Here is a 12437-nt window from a genome sequence, read left to right on the forward strand (position 1 = left end):
TTTATCACAATATGATGAGACTATATCATCTGTTTTCCACCACATATAAGTATTCATTGAACTCTTCTGCCTGTTATTACTGATAATCTTACCATTTCCATCTAGTAATGGACCAATAACATTATAAGGATTCTTTTTGTTCCCAATATATTTAAAAACTCCTTCTTAGTTTCCTTAACTCCGCTGGCCATAAATTTCTCTTTGTGTCTCTTTGCTTCCCTTATCAATGTTCTACAATGTCTAGCTTCTGATTTATATTCAGTAATATCAACTTTTTCGTTCTTCCATTTGTTTTATTTATTTATTATAGCTGCCTTCACTTCCCCTCTACACTAGGTCCGTTTTTTAACCAGAGTGCCTTTATCCCTCAGTTGTGGGATTGTGGCTTTTGGGGGTATCTAATAAGATGTACTTAAATGATTCCCAGTGATCATTCATATTTTTCTGATTAAATTCTTCCTCACAGCGTATTTGGCTCATAATTGTTTTCAGCCTTGTGAAATTGGCCCTTGTGAGGAGCCAGGGTGGCTCCCCGCCGAGCCGGAGCGGAAACCGCCGCGTTCTCGGCCGGAGGGGGCGGGGCCAGGGCGAGTTCGCTCCGTCCCCAGCTGCGGGAGGGGCGGAGCGGGGAGTACAAAGGGCGGGGCCCTTTGCTCCGTCAGGGCGGCACAACGGAGGGAGGCGGACGCAGACGCCGCGCTGCTCCCTCCCGACCTGGCTGCCGACCCCGGTGAGGCGCGGGACCCAGGGAAGCCCGAACCAAAGAACGGTCGGGACTCCGTGGGACTGCCCGGCGTGGACTGCTCCGGGCGACTGGAGGATCCGGAACCCCTGGAGGAGCAGGAGCTGCCCGCCGTGGTCTATCCGACCGAACCCGAGGTGCGTGTACCCGGACAATTGCCAGCGTTCCCCCGCTAGGGGGGCAGGCTAGAGACTCCTGCCGGCGCTCCCCTGCCTGAGGGGCGCGCTGCGAACAATTGCCAGCGTCCCCCCCCGCTAGGGGGGTATGCTAGAGACTCCTGCCGGCGCTCCCCTGCCTGAGGGGCGCGCTGCGAACAATTGCCAGCGTTACCCCGCTAGGGGGGTACGCTAGAGACTCCTGCCAGCGCTCCCCTGCCTGAGGGGCACGCTGCGAACTATTGCTAGCGTTCCCCCGTTAGAGGGGTACGCTAGAGACTCCTGCCGGCGCCCCCTGCCTGAGGGGCGTGCCACGGACCCCAGCCAGCAAGAGGGAGGGGACCCCTCCCCTGCCGCCGGCGGCGGTAGCCAAGGCCGCCCGGCTTACAGCCCTATTAAAGCACCATATATATAACTGGTCTGGATTTTATTCTGATTGCACAGTTTAAATATGATCACGTCATGATCACTTGTTCCTAAAGTTACCACTAAGTTTTAGTTCTGTGATCAATCCCTCTCGTTCTGTTAGGACAAGGTTTAATAAAGTATTTCTCCAGGTTTGCTGAAACAATTTTTGAGTTAAGAAATTGTCATCTGTAATGTTTAATAGCTCCAAGGATGTTTTAGTACTGGCAGCATGAAACCTCCAGCATATGCCACTTGAATGGAAGTCCCCCATGATCATGCAGGTTTTATTCACACACTTTATATATGTGTTTGTAAGGAGGCAGTCATCCTGTTCCCTAGTGTAATTTGGTGGTCTGTAGAAGACACCAATTAATACCCCATCCTGTGCTTTATTTGTTAGAACAGTGACCCATAAGGATTCAAGGTCATTTTCTTCTGAGTTATCAGTGACTCGTAAACAGTCATTTTCAGCAGAGTGCCACTCCCTCTCCCATTTTGCCTACTCAAACTTGCTAAATCGGTTATAACTATTGACTTTAACATTCTAATTGTGTGAATCATCCCACCAGGTTTCTGTTATATCAACTAGATGGAATTTATGCTCATAAATGACAAATTCCAACCCCTTTTGTACATTACCCAGGCTCCTAGCATTGGTGTACTGGCCATTCAATAATTTCTTCTCTTGACGTCCTTTGGTTCCTTGATTAAATTTTCCTCAACAAAATTTGATTTTGTGCTGAGTGCTCAAATCTTCCCTTTTTTTACCCTGCCCTTTTGCTATTAGTTTAATCTCCTCCTGAGTACTCTAGCCAGCCCTTCCCTGAAGAGAGTGGCCCCTACTTCTGCTTAGGTAGGGAACATCCAAACTCTACAGCCCCTTCTCCCCACAGAAGGTGGATCAATGTTCCACAAAATCAACCCCCTCTAACCTACACCACTTAGCCAGCCAGCAGGTCTCTTCCGGAATGTTCTGCATTCTGTCTTCCGTCACCTGTGGGACAGAGAAGATCACTTGGGCATTCTTTCTTCAGCATGCTTCCAAATTCCTTGAAATCCTCTACTACTTGTGATACAGCCCATGATGCAGTAGCATTTGTGCTGATATGAACAATCACAAATGGATCCTTGCCCATTGACTTCAGAGCCCTATCCACGTTAGTAGTGTAGGATTGTGTCCTTGGGTTCTAGTTTAGCCCATGTGCACACATCCCAGAATTCATTAATCCTGTAGTTAGTGGCAGGGCCAGCTCTACAGTTTTTGCCGCCCTAAGCAGTGCACTGAATTGCCGCTGCGGATGGCGAGGGCAGTCCGTGTGCCCTTAGGGGGGCAGGCGCGTTTCCGCGGCGGCAGCAATTCGGCAGCAGCTTCTATGTTTAGCTGAAGCAGCCGCGGACAGCTAAATATAGAAGCTGCTGCCGAATTGCCGCCACAGTGGAAACGCGCGTGCCGCCCTAAGGGCACACGGACTGCCCCTGCCGCCCGCTGCTTGGGGACAAAACAACAGCGACTGCCGCCCCTTGCAGATTGCCACCCCAGATTGCTGGTGCCAGTAGCCGGCCCTGGTTAGTGGATTAAATTTGTGCAAAACACATCCCTAACAATGTTAGTGGTCAAATTGAAGTGTATACAGCATTTTTATACGCGTACACAACATAAACCACAAAGCACAGATTCAGTGTTTCCCTACTCAGGATCTTTCAATTAAAGTATTTTAAAGAGCCAGAATTGAAATGGGGCGGAGGGGGAGTGCTGAGTGCCTGTAACACCAATCAAGACAAACAAGGTCAACCCAAAGGAGAGGTGAACCACAAAACTGCAATCTCTTGGGGGGTATTTTATCTGCCATACCCTGGGTTCTGCGTTTCTTCTGCATGAATTGATAACATCAAACTTAAAACTGGGGAGGAGGATGCCTGCCTTATACCTTGCTATGCAATTAGGGAAAGGACAGATAAATAAAGCAGGAATGAGAGATGGGTCCAAATCACACCAATATGGGGATTTAGGCTCTGATCCCACAAGCTGCTTTACATGGGATGGCTCCTACACTTATATGCAGCCCCACTGAAGTCAATGAGGTTCCGTTCATGCACAGGGGTAGTCAGGGGCCTTAGTCCCTACTTCTAGGAGGAATATAATCAAAACCATTGTGTTTTAAAATGCATTTTCTTACCAGTTTTAAGTGTATCATATTAATTATTTGGGCTAGTCAGCAACTGATACCCAAAAAGATAGGTTTCAATTCTCCTTTAGGGAAAACCCACCTCAAGACCAACAACAAAATAAATATTGTTAAAAGCAGTCCAGGAATGGCAGGGGAGGGGCAGCATTACATAAAAGGTACCACTAAAAAATATGAGAGATGTGAAATGGCCAAACACCATCTCAGTTCTATACATATACAGGTGCAACTAGATGATCCCAATGGTCCCTTCTCACCTTGGAATCTATGAAATCTATGAAAGAGAAACCAACCTAAATAATGCCTAGAAAGACCAACTCAAAACAGCCCAAGACTGGTACAGAACGCTCTGGCCAAAACTAATGAGCTTTTGTGAGACTCTAAAATCGACAGATCTACCACGTGCTACAGTGAACAGAGGTTTCTTTTCATAGCAAGGCGGATGACTTTTTATCAGATGTGTCACTTGGTGAAATAATTGCCAGCAATAATGGTGCGATAGCAGCATACTCAGAGCACAATTTATCCATGTCTGTTCTATCTTTCAACTTCAAAGCTTCTACTGCCTCATAGATCACATCAAAATGACAACCCTGTTGTTAATGACAGTGGTCTAATGCAATACAGAGAAGTCAAATCACTCCTCCAGATAGGCAAAAAGCTCTTATACAGAAATGAGGCATCTGCACGGGTCCTGACATTCATATTCAGATGTTATCTGAGGGGAGGGGGGTGAATTTGACATTTAGATTTATTCATATTTGTAAAAAGCCTGAGTTTAGAAAGCACAAAATCCATGAGAATTACATGAAAAGGAGATAATTGAGCAGTGTGTGAAGCTTTAATTAACGTAAGGCTAACTCCTGGATGTAGGAAACATCAATTTCCTTTGATTACATCAAGGTTTAGCCTATGTCACAAGGCCACAGATATGAGTCATCTAATAAAAACACAAGCCATTGTGATTATAAAAGCATCATTTGGGGTGTGTTTGGCAATAGTAACTATCCATGCTGCTTCTTTGGCTATGCTGGTTTGGGTTAGTCACCTCAGGAGCACAGCCCAATATAAAATACAATCCTAAAAAACAGAATTGTCTGTTTGTACGCAAATCTTGGCTTTGAACTACTCTTATGTGAGAAAATAGCTAGTGAGATAGAATGTAGTGATTCCACAAATTGGGTTCAATTGAGATATGCTGTTAGAACAGGATTAAAATACCTCTATTTCTCATCTTCATGACTGAATTTAGTGTTGAAGGATTATCCTATGATTATCAGAGGATAATTGATTTTTAGTAACGTTTACCAACTTTTGCAAAGGGAACATTTTAAAATGACCATTTTTACAAATCTGGCCCTGACCCACAAACCTTTTATTTGATTCCTTCCAGCTGAAAACAGAGCTGGCTAAAAAAATGCCAATTATTTTTCATAGGAAATTTGTTTTTATTGTCTAGTTTGAAATAGTCCACATATGTATTTTGGTATGTAGACAAAACAAAAACAAAAACAAAAAAAGAGGAAAGTGAAAAAAAATCCATTTTTGGAAAGAAAAAAGAGTTGTTGCAGAGATTGCGATTGTGTTCTTGAATGGAAAGACATGGGAGGGCTGATGGTGTGGAGGAGAATTTTGGCCTATCTGCTGGTTTCCTTGATTTTTAGTAACTGTAGTGACAGGAAATGGATTTACTTTAACTTCAAAGTTAATAAAAGTTTTCTGTGTGTATGTATATAATAAGGCCCTGCTCCCGCTCCTATTAAACTTAATCTATCATAGGTACTTATACGGTCCCCACTCCAATAGTATCTGAGCACATCCTAATCTTCAATGACTTTATCCACACAACATCCCTGTGAGTAGGGAAGTGCCATGATCTCGATTTCACAAGTGGGGCACTGAAGCAGAGAGAAACTGAAGGATTTGCCTGTGGTCACACAGGGAGTCTATGGCAGAGCAAGAACTGAATCCAGGTCTTCCAAGATCCAGGCTAACACCCTAACCACTGCATCATTCTCCTTCTCTAATTTGAACTATGTTAATAAGAATGTTTGCACTCACGTCAGCTGGACAAGGAGTAGGACCAATATGTACATGATTAATAAAATTTTAGTCCCTCATGCTCTGACAAATGCTGCCTTTCACAGGACAGCTTTTCAGCCACAATCTTGGTGTATGAAAATCAGCAGAAGCAAGTTCATTTTACAGATTTAAGATGCTTCCATTTATGGAAATATACCTATCTCATAGAACCTGAAAGGTCATTGAGTCCAGCCCCCTGCCTTCACTAGCAGGACCAAGTATTGATTTTGCCCAAGATTCCTAAGTGGTCCTCTCAAGGATTGAGCTCACGTCCCTCGGTTGAGCAGGCCAATGCTCAAACCACTGAGCTATTTTTTCCCTTGACTGTCCACAGTCCTGTCTCTGCAGGATTTTATTTTAAATTGGGACATACCCTTTGAAATTACAGTATCGCTTCTGGAGAAATTCTCAAGAAAAAGAGACTATATCTGCTCAAGTGCTGTTCACACAGGTGCTTCTGTCGGTGTAATTTATGTCGCCCAGGGGGTGTTTGTTTCACATCCATGAACAACATAAGTTATACCAACAAAAGTGCTAGTGTAGACATGGCCATAGAGCAGGGGTCCTCAAACTGGGGGTCACAAAGTTATTACATGGGGGGTTGCGAGCTGTCAGCCTCCACCCCAAACCCCGCTTTGCCTTCAGCATTTATAATGGTGTTAAATATATAAAAAAGTGTTTTTAATTTATGAGGGAGGGCTGAACTCAGAGGCTTGCTATGTGAAAGGGGTCACCAATACAAAAGTCTGAGAACCACTGCCAGAGAGAGAGATTTGGAATAAACGTAGAACCCTTTAGAGTCCTTATCACCAAGCTATTTACCTAAATTTGCAGGCTGTTTCTAGCAAGTCTGGCTTGTTGTGCCACCCTCTAATGAAGGCTAGAGTCTTTAGACACATTAAATCTTTGTAAACAGAATTAGAGGTGAAGTTTTCTCTTGAATACTGTTTACTCCCACTAATGACTCTTGACAAACCCAGGACATTACAAGGGCTCACTATGCCGTTCCCTGTCCCTTGAGCTCTTTTTTATTTCTGCCTTCTCTCTCCTCATTCCTCAGCCATGTATATCTCCTGTTTTTATTTAACCGTATGTCCAGTACAGATGAGAGAAGGGCAAGCTTCCTCCCACATTAACTCATAAATGTTCCTCGGTACAGGATGGATAGAATCAACTTTACAGGTTCTGTTTCCTGAATCATTCAATCCTTGTTCTGTGACTGTCAGTGCCAGTCAGAGTGCTCTGGTTCTGACACAGGTCCAGTAGGCACTGGATTGAGACTACCATATATACAGGGGCGACTCTAGGCATTTTGCCGCCCCAGGCAGGCTGCCTTCGGTGGCTTGCCTGCGGAGGGTCTGCTGGTCCCGTGGCTTCAGCAGACCTCCCGCACATGGGACCAGCGGACCCTCCGCAGGCAAGCTGCCGAAGGCAGACTGCCTGCCGCCCTCGCAGCAACCGGCAGAGCGCCCTCAGTGGCTTGCCGCCCCAAGCACACGCTTGGCGTGCTGGTGCCTGGAGCCGCCCCTGCATATATAATACAATAGCATTCAACATCCCTGTGGTGGGAAGAACACAACTGCCCAACACTGTGGCATTTAATTTCAAAAGGGGGAACTATACAAAAATGAGGGGGTTAGTTAGACAAAAGTTAAAAGGTACAGTGACTAAAGTGAAATCCCTGCAAGTTGCATGGGCCCTTTTTAAAGACACCATAATAGAGGCCCAACTTCAATGTATACCCCAAATTAAGAAAAACAGTAAAAGAACTAAAAAAGAGACACCGTGGCTTAACAACCATGTAAAAGAAGCAGTGAGAGATAAAAAGATTTCCTTTAAAAAGTGGAAGTCAAATCCTAGTGAGGCAAATAGAAAGGAGCACAAACACTGCCAACTTAAGTGCAAGAGTGTAATAAGAAAAGCCAAAGAGGAGTTTGAAGAACGGCTAGCCAAAAACTCCAAAGGTAATAACAAAATGTTTTTTAAGTACATCAGAAGCAGGAAGCCTGCTAAACAACCAGTGGGGCCCCTTGATGATCAAAATACAAAAGGAACTCTTAAAGACGATAAAGTCATTGCGGAGAAACTAAATGGATTCTTTGCTTCAGTCTTCACGGCTGAGGATGTTAGGGAGATTCCCAAACCTGAGCTGGCTTTTGTAGGTGACAAATCTGAGGAACTGTCACAGATTGAAGTGTCACTAGAGGAGGTTTTGGAATTAATTGATAAACTCAACATTAACAAGTCACCGGGACCAGATGGCATTCACCCAAGAGTTCTGAAAGAACTCAAATGTGAAGTTGCGGAACTATTAACTAAGGTTTGTAACCTGTCCTTTAAATCGGCTTCGGTACCCAATGACTGGAAGTTAGCCAATGTAACGCCAATATTTAAAAAGGGCTCTAGGGGTGATCCCGGCAATTACAGACCGGTAAGTCTAACATCGGTACCGGGCAAATGAGTTGAAACAATAGTAAAGAATAAAATTGTCAGGCACATAGATAAACATAAACTCTTGAGCAATAGTCAACATGGTTTCTGTAAAGGAAATCGTGTCTTACTAATCTATTAGAATTTGTTTGAAGGGGTCAACAAACATGTGGACAAGGGAGATCCGGTGGACATAGTGTACTTGGATTTCCAGAAAGCCTTTGACAAGGTCCCTCACCAAAGGCTCTTACGTAAATTAAGCTGTCATGGGATAAAAGGGAAGGTCCTTTCATGGATTGAGAACTGGTTAAAGGACAGGGAACAAAGGGTAGGAATTAATGGTAAATTCTCAGAGAGGGGTAACTAGTGGTGTTCCCCAAGGGTCAGTCCTCGGACCAATCCTATTCAATTTATTCATAAATGATCTGGAGAAAGGGGTAAACAGTGAGGTGGCCAAGTTTGCAGATGATACTAAATTTCTCAAGATAGTTAAGACCAAAGCAGATTGTGAAGAACTTCAAAAAGATCTCACAAAACTAAGTGATTGGGCAACAAAATGGCAAATTAAATTTAATGTGGATAAATGTAAAGTAATGCACATTGGAAAAAATAACCCCAACTATACATACAACATGATGGGGGCTAATTTAGCTACAACGAGTCAGGAAAAAGATTTTGGCGTCATCGTGGATAGTTCTCTGAAGATGTCCACGCAGTGTGCAGAGGCGGTCAAAAAAGCAAACAGGATGTTAGGAATCATTAAAAAGGGGATAGAGAATAAGACTGAGAATATATTATTGCCCTTATATAAATCCATGGTACGCCCACATCTCGAATACTGTGTACAGATGTGGTCTCCTCACCTCAAAAAAGATATTCTAGCACTAGAAAAGGTTCAGAAAAGGGCAACTAAAATGATTAGGGGTTTAGAGAGGGTCCCGTACGAGGAAAGATTAAAGAGGCTAGGACTCTTCAGCTTGGAAAAGAGAAGACTAAGGGGGGACATAATAGAGGTATATAAAATCATGAGTGATCTTGAGAAAGTGGATAAGGAAAAGTTATTTACTTATTCCCATAATACAAGAACTAGGGGTCACCAAATGAAATTAATAGGCAGCAGGTTTAAAACAAATAAAATGAAGTTCTTCTTCACGCAGCACACAGTCAACTTGTGGAACTCCTTACCTGAGGAGGTTGTGAAGGCTAGGACTATAACAATGTTTAAAAGGGGACTGGATAAATTCATGGTGGCTAAGTCCATAAATGGCTATTAGCCAGAATGGGTAAGAATGGTGTCCCTAGCCTCTGTTCGTCAGAGGATGGAGATGGATGGCAGGAGAGAGATCACTTGATCATTGCCTGTTAGATTCACTCCCTCTGGGGCACCTGGCATTGGCCACTGTCGGTAGACAGATACTGGGCTAGATGGACCTTTGGTCTGACCCGGTACGGCCGTTCTTATGTTCTTATAATAAGGTCACAGGCCACCAAACAGCTAGAAATTTCAGTGACTACTAATATGGGCTAAATGAAAACCAACAAACTATACAGAAAATTCTGTACTCTTAGGACCAGTCTCCTCTGGAACCCTGCCTTCTGTAGCTTTCCTATCAGCCTGCCAAAGCTTAAATGTTACAACACAGGCCAAAGATCCAAATGCAAGTTCACAAGGAAAACAGTAGCGCGGGAAACTTAAAACGATGAGGAAGCAACACGCTTCTGATTGCTACTCCTTGTCCATAAATTCACAAAGCTATTTCAATGCATGCACCACAAACACCCTTCTCTCCTCCCCACATGCATACCAACCTAATAGCCAAAATGGCAGCAAGCAGTAAAGTCAGTCTTCTTTGGCCTTTAAGTTATTGCTTACATTTGAGGAGTGAGGGGGAAAGGGTGTTTGAAATACATATAACAGGAAAAGCGGTAGAGTCTATATGAGTCTGGAGGCGTATGAATGAATGGGTTGGATGCCTTTTGTTTGTTCTTTTCAGGGGCAACACTCTTCCCCCTCCCATGTTCCTCTTGGTTTGGGTGTGCCTTTGAGTTTTACTTGGTTGCAAGGAAAATAGCAGGTAAAGGGGATATTTAAAGGATTCTTGCACCTTTGAGCTTAAAAGGAATGTAATTTTCACTGGAGATGAGTAAATAAAGAAGTTGTCTATACAATTAACAAGAGGAATAGTATATAATCTATTGTTTATTACTAATCAGGTACCTTGTATTGGTGCTTCTGATGTATGAAAGTTGGCTTCATTTATGAAGCACCTCAATCCCTGAGCACAGGGAAGCTGCTATTGATCCTGATGCCCTTCCAGCAATCCGTGTTTCCCTAAATGGAAATGTGGCTAGAAGCTGAGAGTTTTATAGCTCTGCTGGGGTGGGGCTGGTTAGAAGCTTAGGCCTGTAGCCTTTTGGAAATGTAGTTTGAGGACTGAGCAGCTATTTTGTTGGGATCATTTTTGTTTGTCACTGCATAAATTAAAGAATGTTGTAAGCAAGAAACAAAAACTCAGAGTGAGCAATGATATTTATCACACACCTTAGTTCCACGATTATTATTTTTAAATCAGTAATGATTTAGAGTCATCTCGTTTAACACTTGCCTTGGGGCTCAATGAAGGAAGAAAGGCCCTTTGGAAGAAATGAGGATTGGGCAGATTTAATGTAGGAGAGAGGCATGGAAGGGTGGGTCAGAGTGGGCGCTTCTTAGGCTGCCTAAAAGAAGGCGTGGAGGTGAGAGAGAATGTTAATGGCACAGTCATACAATATTAATGCTAGCTTGTGCTCTGTCTTTCCAGAGACCTTCACATTTGGTAGCTTGTTTTTGTAGTGGACTTTTTTATTCCTTTATCTTTTCAACTAGATGTTTTTACATCCTCCTCCTTTGGTCTTACAGCAAAACAGTCCAATCCCTTTCTGTACCCACTACTCCCACCTTCTCTTTCTCAGCAAGTAGATGCTACCCATATTGTTGGGAGGTTGTTCTGTGGGGTTTTTTATCCTTAATTATTCTTAATTAATCATTTCTGATTGATAAATCTCTCTCATGTGACTCTTCATCTGGGCTCATTTTGCACCATTTCTCTTCCCCACAAGAGAAATCTCACTTTCGTTATCCTACAGTACAGCTGGGACCACTGCTTTCTATCCACAGATTCTTCTCTGGTGGTGATAGTTATCAACTGTGCTAGGAGTATAGCAGCCATCTCCGAAGTTCACATCACAAGTTCTACATAGTCAGTAAGTGTATCAGTAAGAAATATTCTCGGTAACAATTTTCCTAAAATGCCCAGCAGTCTAAATGCACAAAGATTGCCTTTGGTTTTTACCTGCATTATCCTGCTTGCCATTCTCTTCCACACAATACCTGAACCTCCACAGTTTCATGCCTATTTCATTAGTGATAAGTAATGCAGAAGGCAGGTAGACCTGTAGGGAAGAGATCTATAATGAACATGCACTGAAGCCAGAGTTACAAGCCTGTGCTAGTTTGGAAGCAGTACAACCCAGCTTGCACTGGTGTCACACCAAATTAGGTTCCTCCTGAAACCTCTTTCACCAGTCCCACCCATCATCCTGCAGTGCTCATTTCATGTGTAAGGACTAAATAAACCCCTCTGACTTTCATCTTGCTACTACTCAATGGAGATGTAGGAAATCAACCTTGAACACTCACCCTGTTCTCCCAACATACTATTTCTATCACCAATGTGCTACAGCTGATCATCATTAGCCTAGGGAGCAAAGGGACATTCTGGTCATTCCTGAAACCAAGGGCTGCACTCAAAGAAATAAGTGGAGATTTTTAATTTTTTTCACGAGGAATTCTTTTTAAAGTGCACTTAACTTTGAGAGGGGACTGAACTCTACAAGGCTATCTATTTTTCCAGAGGACAAATACAGCAAACATAAAAATCAATGGAAACTTCCCCAAAATGCCCTACCAATGCAATGTGGATCATCCATGACCTCTTCTAAGGCTGAAAGGATGTGTCACTCTCTGTTCCTATTTAGGTCTCAGAATATCTAATGAAACCACTAACTAGGGCATCAATGGTGACTGGGGGCGCTTGTAATCCCATAATATCTGTCAACTACAAACTAGACTGTGATGACCAGCGCATTTCATATCAGCCGTCATGAAATTATCAAGCAGTAATTATTTTCTATCACTACCACCCAGGCTACATTTTAAGCAGTGAGCTACAGAGAAAAGTCTTGGCATCCTAATACCAACCCCTTGAGCTATCTAGCTGCCCCTACCATAAATTAGAATTCCTGTTTGCTAGGTATATATATATTTTCTGCATTTTTAAGAGACAGTTTTTGCATTTTTAATATAGAAAAGCAGCACAGATACAGACAATGGCAAAATGCAATACTAATGAATTGCAGGTTTTGTATAAACTCAGTACTTATCACTAGAACAGG

The 12437-nt window shown here is 43.2% G+C and overlaps 1 long non-coding RNA gene across 1 annotated transcript in view; it reads right to left on the bottom strand.

Annotated features, from left to right (window-relative positions):
* The window catches only part of LOC120369295, a 48315-nt gene extending 36877 nt beyond the window's left edge, over window positions 1–11438 (bottom strand). The window contains exon 1 of the long non-coding RNA XR_005583042.1: window positions 11336–11438. This is a non-coding gene — a long non-coding RNA (uncharacterized LOC120369295). The remainder of the gene's footprint in view (window positions 1–11335) is intronic.
* Window positions 11439–12437: the final 999 nt, after the last annotated feature.

Source organism: Mauremys reevesii, linkage group 7 (genome assembly GCF_016161935.1).
Source record: "Mauremys reevesii isolate NIE-2019 linkage group 7, ASM1616193v1, whole genome shotgun sequence".
Lineage (NCBI taxonomy): Eukaryota > Metazoa > Chordata > Testudines > Geoemydidae > Mauremys > Mauremys reevesii.